This window comes from Moschus berezovskii, chromosome 24 (genome assembly GCF_049115385.1).
Source record: "Moschus berezovskii isolate FMDL1 chromosome 24, NW_MosBer_1.0, whole genome shotgun sequence".
Taxonomy (NCBI): domain Eukaryota; kingdom Metazoa; phylum Chordata; class Mammalia; order Artiodactyla; family Moschidae; genus Moschus; species Moschus berezovskii.
Window position 1 is genome coordinate 8,336,316 of NC_142483.1, and position 10,049 is coordinate 8,346,364.

Here is a 10,049-nt window from a genome sequence, read left to right on the forward strand (position 1 = left end):
CTGCTGGCGACATCCGGGGGCTGAGGCCTTCCTGAAAGGGGCCTGTCTTCTCCTTTGCTAGGCAGCCAGTGTTAGCCAACATTCCAAAATACCAGTGACTAAGAGGCAGGTAGGATTGGGCAATAGGCCTAGCAGTGAGGCAGCCCCAAGCTGGGGGCAGGAGACCGGTGCGATGCTGGGCACATCCCTTCACTTTGGCCTCAGTGTCCGTCTCTCCCCCCACCCTGTGCCACAGGGAGGCCACCTCTGGCTCTGACACTCCAGGACCCCATGCCATCTCTTGCCTGGTTAGTGTGGTTTGGTTCCAAAATGGCTGCCTGGGATCCTTGAGTTCTCTGTGTGACCGTTTCTCAGCCAAGAGCACAGACAGACGGTCCAGTCGAAGGCTGTACTCTTTCTGACACCTACCATGTTGCATATATTTTTAAATACTGATTGTTGTTGTTTTAGTTGCTCAGTCATGTCCAACGCTTTTGTGACCCCCTGGACTGTAGCCCGCCAGGCTCCTCGGTCCATAGGATTGCCCAGGCAAGAACACTGGAGTGGGTTGCCGTTTCCTCCTCCAGCGGAAATTGCCCACCCAGGGATCGAACCCACATCCCCTGCGTTGGCAAGTGGGTTCTTTACTGCTGAGCCACCAGGGAAGCCCTAAAATACTGATTGTCAATCCTTAAGAATCTGGATGCCTGACTGACTTCAAAAACAATCATTAAGATCTGACAGTTCATGGCTCACTAGTCGCTCTCATTGGGTTTGCTGGCAGCAACCTCTCCAGGGAGAGCCTCGCTGCCCACATCCCCCATCCCCCAGGCCATTTCCTGCAGGCGAAGAGGGGAGGCTGTCCCCAGCAGGATCCAGGGAGGGACCCTGGCTGTTGACACAGGCGGCCCCAGGCAGCAGCTCACAAGGGGACCCGCAGGAGCCTCCCCCTCCTCCGAGGGCTCCCTCTGTTACTGGGGTCGGCGTGTTGACTTGCCAGCCCACCCTTGGTTCTGGGTCCCTGTCCCGCAGGAGAATCAGAAACTGAGAGGAGGAGAGCGGCTACCAGGTGTTCTCACCGAAGCCCGCCGGTGGCGAGACCAGGGCACAGAGCAGTCCGCCCTTCCTCCAAGAGCTAAGGGTGGAGCTGAGGAGGACAGAGCCGGAAGTAGGGAGCGGGGGCAGGGCACAGAGCAGTCCTTGGCAGACCCAACAGGTCCTCAAAGGCCCGAGTCTCGGCATCAGATGCGTGCAGCCGTGGTGTATAATGGTGACAAGTTAGAAACAATATAAACAGGCTTCAAGAGCAATTCAGTCAGAGCATTGGGATATTTCTACTCATGGAATACTGCCACTCCTGGTTGGAATACGTATCCAGTTATCAGTGGGATTGCATTCATCAGAGGTTCTTAGCTGGAGAGTGAAGGTTCTGCTGCAGCTGCTCTTCTGTCCATCCCGGGAAGTGTGATAAGGCGAGACAGCAGGTGCTCACTGTAGAATCCTATGCTCCTCCTATCGTGAATGTCCTACTTTCCCCTCCGAGTTAAAATGCGATGAGAATCTGTGTGGTAAAAAGGACAGTTCATTTTTAATTTTGGTGATCTCAAGAAAGCTTTCCCCTAACCTTCATACTGGCATCCTATCTCACTTTCCAGTCCTCAGGAGGACTTCCTCCTCAGGCCTTCCTACGCCCTCGTCTGCTTTCTGATTCAGATACAGCTTTCTTCACAGCACTTGCTGTTGAGTAGCAACAGTTGTTTATTGTTTATTTTATTTCCCACTTTGAGGGTAAGCTCCTTGAAAGCTGATTGTTTACCCAGTGCCAAGACGAATATCTGGCATATAGCAGCTGCTCAGTAAACACTGGCTGAGGGGATAAGTGATTTTGCCCTTGAAGAATTTTATGCATAGCTCAGAGACTAGTTCATACCCCACACATTTCCACCCAGTGTGGCTCAGCTGGATGGCAGCAAGGTTCTCTGACTCTCAGAACATCTGGAATGGAATTTTGTTATAGCCAGGCCTCTTTTTCTGGATGTCTATCTGCAGCACATATTCTATTTCTGGTCCAACAAGTTGAACAGAAGCAAGGATTCTCAACTGGGGAGATTTTGCCCCTGGACCCCCAGGACAGGATGATTGTCAATGTCTGGAGACAGTTGTGATTGTCACAGCTCGGGAGAAGACACAACTAGCAGCTACTGGATACTGCAATCACACCGCAGTGCACAGGGCAGCCCCCGCAAGGAAGAACGGTCCAGCCCCAGTGTCAGTGCCGAGGCCGAGAAATCCTGAGATAGAGCAACACACCAGGCGAGCATATAGCAGCCGGACGGATCATCTTAAACACACGGTACCTGGCGAGAGAGGAAAGAAATAGAACAAGATATGGAACAACTCCCCCTGCCCACTTCTCTCTAGCCATGTATATGTGTGGAAAATACATCCGAATACATCCTTCAAACTGATAAACATTTTACAACACCTCCAAGGCACGGGTAAAAATGAATGATGGTTGAGAGGGCAGGAAATGGTATGGGAGGGTAAAAAGGCGGAGAGGGGGCTTACACAGACCAAGACAGCCCCCACTGTGAGGTTCAGTTTCTTGTACAGAAAAATGTACACTGGTCAGTATCCATGACAACATCACTAGCAAGGTGCCTGAAAGGATGTTTGCAAAAATGTTAGTAATGATTACCACTGTGGCTTTCTCTGTATGGAGCTGGCAAAGGATTCTGAGGTTTTGTTTCTTTTCCAACTTTATTATTTGAAAAAATGTTTTACAGTAAACATCTTTGTTTTACAAAAACAACAAAAATATTTTTATTTTTTTAATTATTAATTTTAATTGGAGCCTAATTACATTACAATATTGTAGTGGGAAAACAACAAAAATATTTTTAAAATACTCATATGGAGTCTATGTTTTATTCCATATCTTCAACTGTTATTTTTTAAAGATGAATGGAGCTCTTTTTATTGAGATGAAATTCACATATCATAAAATTTGCCCTTTCAAAGTGTACAACTCATAACATTTTTATCCTCCTAAAAATAAACCATGTGCCAATTAGCAGTCACTCCCCATTTTCCCTTCCCCTTTGCCCCTGGCAGCCAATAATCTTCTTTCTGTCTTTATGGGTTTCCTCTACTGGACATTTCATGTAATTGAAATCATAAAATATGTGGTCTTTTGTGTCTGGCTTTGTTCACTTAGCATCATACTTTCAAGGTTCATCCATGTTGTAGATTAATTCCTTTTTATGACTGAGTAAGGTTTCATCATATGGATAAACCACATTTGTTGCTCCGTTCATCAGTTGATAGACATTTGGATTATTTCCACATTTTTGCTTTTATGAATCATGCTACTATGAATATTCACATACTAATTTTTTATGTGGACATATGTTTTCAGTTACCTTGGGCCTATTCTTAGGAATGGAATTTCTGGGTCATATGGTAACTCTGTGTTTAATTTTGTGAGGATTTATCAAAGTGTTTTCCAAAGAGCCTGTACTGTTTATTCTCACCAGCAGTCTGTGGTATTCCACATTTTGCCAACAATTATTATTGTCTCTCTTCTTCTTATAGCCATGCTAGTGGGTGTGAAGTGATATTTCATCATAGTTTTGGTTTGTATCTCCCTAAGAGCTAATGACATTGAATATCTCTTTGTGTCTGTCTGTATATCTTCTTTGGAGAAATGTCTCTGCAAATCCTTTCTACAATTTTTAGTTGGGTTGCTTGTCCTTATATTGCTGAGTTGTTCACATAATGTTTTTAAAATGAAAATGTTTTAGATTTCGATTGGAGTGGAAAAACCTCCAGTAAAACCAAGGCTTTAGATGTGTAGAATATTTTCTCAGGGACTTTGCAGACCCCCATCACACGGCTCCCCATCAGTCTGAGAAGCTCCAGTTGTCCCCAGCCTTGATCAGTGAAGCTGATGAGGCATGGAAAAGTTAGTAAACGTGCCCAAGGTACAGTTGAGTCCTGTGTAGAACGATGGGAAACTGGGAAGTTTTACCTTGAGGAGAGGGCTGACAGGGTGACTTTGATTCCCTGCTCTGTCTCTGAAAGGCTGCCATAAACAAGAGGACCAGACTGTTCTTGTGGACTCAGAGGATGGAGACAGAGCCAAAGGTTGGATTCCCAGGAGGAGACATGTCAACAAGAAAGGTCTCAAATCCATGAAAGTTCCCCTTGACAAAAGCTAGAGTGCGGCGTGGTGGAGGAGGCCTGGGAGACATTGAACTGAATCTGGAAGACCACTTGGCAGGGAAATTGTAGGAGACTTGAAGGGTCACTTGACACCTGGCTTCTCCAGCATCCATTTCCCCTCCTGCTTCTCCCTACCAGTCAGGCCCAGTTCCCCTTAAAGGATCTGCATGGTTCTGAGAGAGGGAAACTCAACTTGGTCTAAGTCGAGAGAGCCTGTCATCTCTCCACCACTGTCGGTGGTTGATGCGGGGTGTGCATGTGATTAAGCTGCTCCACTTAGAATGCATCTCGGAACTTTCGGGGGGAATACTAGGCACTTTTCCTCCTCCTGGAAATCAACTAGGAAGAGTGATTAGTGGTGACAAAGAAAACATCTTGCGATGTGAGGTAGGCCCCTAATGATGAGGTCAGCACCACAGAAGACAGAGAGGAGAGAAAAACAGCTCCTTATGACATCACTAAACTGCTGGGTCACACCTCGCCTGAAGGTGGAGGGCCTCTGGGTGTTACCATTTAAGCTACTTTGAATGGGCTTTTCTGTTACTTGCAATATGTTGTTGCAACAAATTTAGGGTTCAGCATCCAGGAGAGGGGCACAGGGACAGACTATGTAGCCTTTATAATCGTAAGACTGACATGTCCAGAATTTTGAGGTTGGATGGCATAGTCAGGGCTGGGACTCAGGTTGGGGGCTCCTCAGTGGGAAAAAAAAAATGGGATTTTTTTTTTTTGACAGGTAGACTTTACAGAGTATGAGTTCAAAAGGTCACACTCTGTGAAAGCCACATAAAAATCCTTCAATAATTTGTGTTCAATAATTGACCTAGAGCAATGCAGAATACAGCTGTCTGAGCCCTGCCTCAGCTTCAGGATTCCATAAGATCTGGGTTCAACTGCTGCCACATCTCCACTGGTTCTTGGCCAGTCTCTCTGGGATTCAGTGTTGTTGTCAATTGCTCAGTTGTGTCCGACTCTTTTGCGACCCCACGGACTGTAACCCTCCAGGTTCCTCTGTCCATGGGATTTCCCAGGTGAGAATACTGAAGTGGGCTACCATGTCCTTCTCCGGTGATCTTCCCATGCCAGGGAGCGAACCCACTTCTCCTGCACTGGCAGGTGGGTTTTTTTTTTTTTTAACCACTGTTGGTATTCAGTATGTCTCATCATTGCAGCAGAGATAACAACTCTTACCTTGTAAGTGCGGTGAGAGGATTAAGGCTAATGTGAGTGGAGGCAGCTCAGGTGTGGTTTTTAAGGCCATGATAAGTCAGATGCAGCTGAGACCATTAGTAAGCATGGAGCTCTCAACCCTCCAGGCTCTGACAGAGGGACTCAATTCTGCAGAGAGACCCTGATTACAGGGCTGGTCAGTGGAAGTGCCAGGATTCCAACCCCAGGTCCCAGGGTCGTGTCCTCCCCCATGCTGCTCTGCCTTCAGCCTGGAGGCTGCATGTCTTATTCCCTGGATGCTGGGAGCTGAGCTGCAGAGGGTGAGGGCAGGATTCCACGTGTCCAGCAGGAGGTCTCTCCAAGACCCACCCAGCCTGTGACTGGACCCTGGGGCCCGAGGTTGGAGCAGGGCATGGGTGAGGCTCTGGAGGGCAGTGGGGGTGCAGGGAGCAGGAAGTGGACACTCCAGGGAAATATCTTCCACATGCTGGAGGTACGAGATCCCATTCGAGTGACTGTTTCCACTGCACATTCTACTGGCCAGAACCACAGGCAGCTGAGACCCCCCGACTCCTCCTGAATGACCCCATGGCTTCCGTGCCTCCTTGAAAAGATGGTTGGAGCAAAAGTTTTCACAAGGTCTGAAATAATGAAGAAAGAAGCCTAGTGGGATATTGGGCAAGCTCTGCCCTTCACGGGCCTCAGCTTTCTCCTTGCTGTAACAGGGTGGTCAGGAAGGGGGCACAGATTTCAGAAACTCTTAGCCCTTGCCCAAGTGACCTGTGCAAGTCCAATAGGGTATGAAGAAAGCGGCTGTGGCCACATTGGTCTCCCGGGGACACACATCTGATGTTCTAGAACCAGCAATCTGGATACAAGCTGCCCCAGAGACACAGAGACCTAGGAAGCCTGTAGCCTCAGTCCCACAGGGTGACCTCAGTCCTGAGCCAGCAGGTTTGTTCCCCCTGCCCTGCTCCACCCCCCCGCCAGGGGGTGCCACCCAGCCTCCAGGCTCTCACTGCCAAGGCCAGAATGTCTCAAAGTTCTGCCCCATGTGGCGGTGCTGCTGCTTACAGCCTGGCACCATGCAGTCGGGAGGGTGTGTCTGGGGCATCCCAAAGGCCCTATCTACCCTGAGGCTCTCCCTGGCAACGCCTGAATGAGGACATCTGTCCTTGGCAGGGGAGGAACGAATCCCCCATTGCCCTCCTTCCACTCACAGACACCCCAAGAAGTAAACCTGGTTCTGAGCAAAACAAAACACGTCCCTAATTTCCAATCTACAGGGCTTTTGTGCAGTCAGTCAGTGACTTCCAGGATTGCAGCTGCGTCGCTCCAACCCTGTGGTCTTGCTGCCATCTGCTGGCCAAGCAACTTGGGCTCTCGGGAGAGGTTCGGTTTTGTGACTGGGCCTCAGAGACCCCCAACCTTCTTCATATTTGCAAACCTGTCTTGTTGGAATCTTTTCTATAGGGAGAAAGTAACCAATGCCTCGAAGGCTCCTGTAGGGCTCTGGACACTCTGGAGGGAGGAGCAGCTACTTCTTTGCTGCTCTTTCTGAACCAGGGGAGCAGGGGGCCACCTCAGTGTCCCCTCCCCGAGCACCAGGAACACGGATGCTGGCTGAGACAGAAGAGACATAATGGGATTCTTCCATCTCTAGCCTCTAGCCTGCCAGGTCTGAGACCAGGTGTCCTCCCTCTTCCCTTAACCCTTCTTCTCCTCTCCCTTCCCTGGCCACACCAGACCTCTCCTCTGACCTTCCCTCAGAGGCTCCATGGTGTTTGGGGCAGCCTCTTTCCCCTACCCTTGCCTCAGTTTCCCCACCCGTAATGCAGTGATTCTGGATTCACATCTAAGAAAGCTGGCCCCGGGGGAGGACTCCATGTTTCCTGTTTGGGTGGCTATGACCCTTCTTTCTGGACACACCTCCTGGTGTTCCCTGGGCAGGAGTTGTTCAGATATCCTGAATACCCTATATTCACCCACCCAGGAATTCCACAGGGGGCATGGAGAGTTGTCAACTGAAAAAACAAGAACTACCTAAAAGTTGAGAATTATGTTTTATTCAGAAGCCTTACTGAAGACTTAAGCCTGCGATGTAGTCTCTCAGCTCAGAGGGACTGTTCTAAAGATGTAAGGGAGGAGCCAGGATGTATGAGCTTTTTTTTTTTTTTTTGCTTAGGGAAAAATGTGCCATACAAGGGCTTCCCAGGTGGCGCAGTATTAAAGAATGCACCTGCCAATGCAGGAGATGCAACAGACGTGGGTTCGATCCCTGGGTTGGGAAGATTCCCCTGGAGTGGGAAGTGGCAACTCACTCCAGTATTGCCTAGAGAGTCCCACGGACAGAGGAGCCTGGTGGGCTGCTGTCCATAAGTTCACACAGAGTCGGACACAACTGAAGTGACTTCGCATGCATGCATGCATGGGAGAAGGAAATGGCAGCCCACTCCAGTGTTCTTGCCTGGAGAATCCCAGGGACGGGGGAGCCTGGTGGGCTGCCACCTGTGGGGTCACTCAGGGTTGGACACGACTGTAGCGACTCAGCAGCAGCAGGAGGGCAGCACTTAGCCCAGAGACATCTCTTCTGCTGCCTCACTTCCAGTGGCCCCGCCTCACCCCAGGGTCTTGGTATCCCATGCCCCTGTGCCCCTTGGTGCCTCTTTGGTGCCTCTCATGCTAACTGCCCTTCATGTCACCGAGACCATGTGTTCTGGGTTGAATTGTGTCCCTCAAAATTCATGTGCTGAAGTACTAACCCCCAGTACCTCAGAGGCTGACTGTATTTGGAGGTGGAACCTTTAAAGAGATAATTAAGTTAACCTAAGGTCATGAGGGTAGCCCCTAATCCTAGGTGACTGGGGTCCTTATAAGAGGAGATTACGACAGAGACATGCACAGAAGGAAAACCACGTGAAGATGCAAGCAGAAGACATCCACCTACAAACCAAGAAGCAAGGGTTCAGGATAAACCAGCCGTGCTGACACCATAGTCTGCTCTTCTGCCTCTGAGCAGGTGACCCCAAGATGGTCCTCCAGAAACAAGTTTTTTAAGATGCTGGTAAAATTTTCTTTTTCCTTAAAAAAAAAAAAGTTACCTGCAAGATCTTACATTTAAAAAAAACAAACTTCCATTTTAAGTGCACAGGTCAGTGGCATTAGGTATTAATACATTCACATGGTTGTGCAATAATCCATCTCCAGAATTTTCTCATCATCCCACCCTGTAACTCTGTGCCCACTGAATACTAATTCCCCCTTCCATCCTCCTTCCAGTCCCTGAGAAGTCACCATTCTACTTTTTATTCTTATAAGTTTGACTACTCTTAAGGTAACTGATTTAGTTGGAATCAGCTCAGATGTTAAAGAATCCGCCTGCAATGCAGGAGAGCCAGGTTCAATCCCTGGGTTGGGAAGATTCCCCTGGAGACGGGAATGCAAGCACTCCAGTTTCGTGCCTGGAGAATCCCCATGAACAGAGGAGCCTGGTGGGTTACAGTCCATGGAGTGGCAGAGTTGGACATGACTGAGCGACTAACACAGAATCTAACACGTTATTTGTTCTTTGGTGTCTGGCTTATGTCACTGGCATCATGTCTTCACGGTTCATTTATGTTGAGCATGTGTCAGAATGTCCTTCCTTTCTGAGGCTGAAGGACAGTCCAGTGTATGCTGTACCACATCTCCCTTACCCATTGACGGGGCATTTGATTTATTTTTACCTCCTGGATATTATAAATAATGCTGCTGCGAACATTTGTGTACTTGCATTTCCTTTTGCTCTAACTCCAGCTGGCATGAAGGTAGATCCTGGATTGCAAAGGGGACCTGGGCCCTTGGTTGTGGGTGATCCCTCTCTTTTGACCATGGTATCCTCCACATCTTCTCTTGAACGACTTAAGGGAATCTATATCCAGCTCAACACAGACAGTTCTGAACCCTTGTTCTTCTCTTCCAAACCTCTTCCTCCCTATTTTACATCAGAAAACAGCTGTGGAGCCACTCAGGTATATACCAGCTAGAAACTTGGAAATAATCTTTTAGATTCTCAATCTCCTACATCCATTCATCCCAAGTTCTGCCACGTTTTTCCCCCCAAACATTTCTCAAACCTGCCCGTGTTTCATTTCCCTTTGCCCCAACAGGACAACGTTTGTCTCCTGGAAGACTACAAAAGATTCCTTGCTCATTTCGCTCATTTCGTTGCTTCTACTTTTGCCCTAACAAACCATTCTCCAGTTTATGTGTTTTTAAAGCTAGGTAATACACATGCTGATTGCAGCCATGAAATTAAAAGATACTTACTCCTTGGAAGGAAAGTTATGACCAACCGAGACAGCATATTAAAAAGCAGAGACATTACTTTGCCAACAAAGGTCCGTCTAGTCAAGGCTATGGTTTTTCCCGTGGTCATGTATGGATGTGAGAGTTGGACTGTGAAGAAAGCTGATCGCCGAAGAATTGATGCTTTTGAAGTGTGGTGTTTGAGAAGACTCTTGAGAGTCCCTTGGACTGCAAGGAGATACAACCAGTCCATTCTAAAGGAGATCAATCCTGGATGTTCATTGGAAGGACTGATGCTACAGCTGAAACTCCAATACTTTGGCCACCTCATGCAAAGAGCTGACTCACTGGAAAAGACTCTGATGCTGGGAGGGATTGGGGGCAGGAGG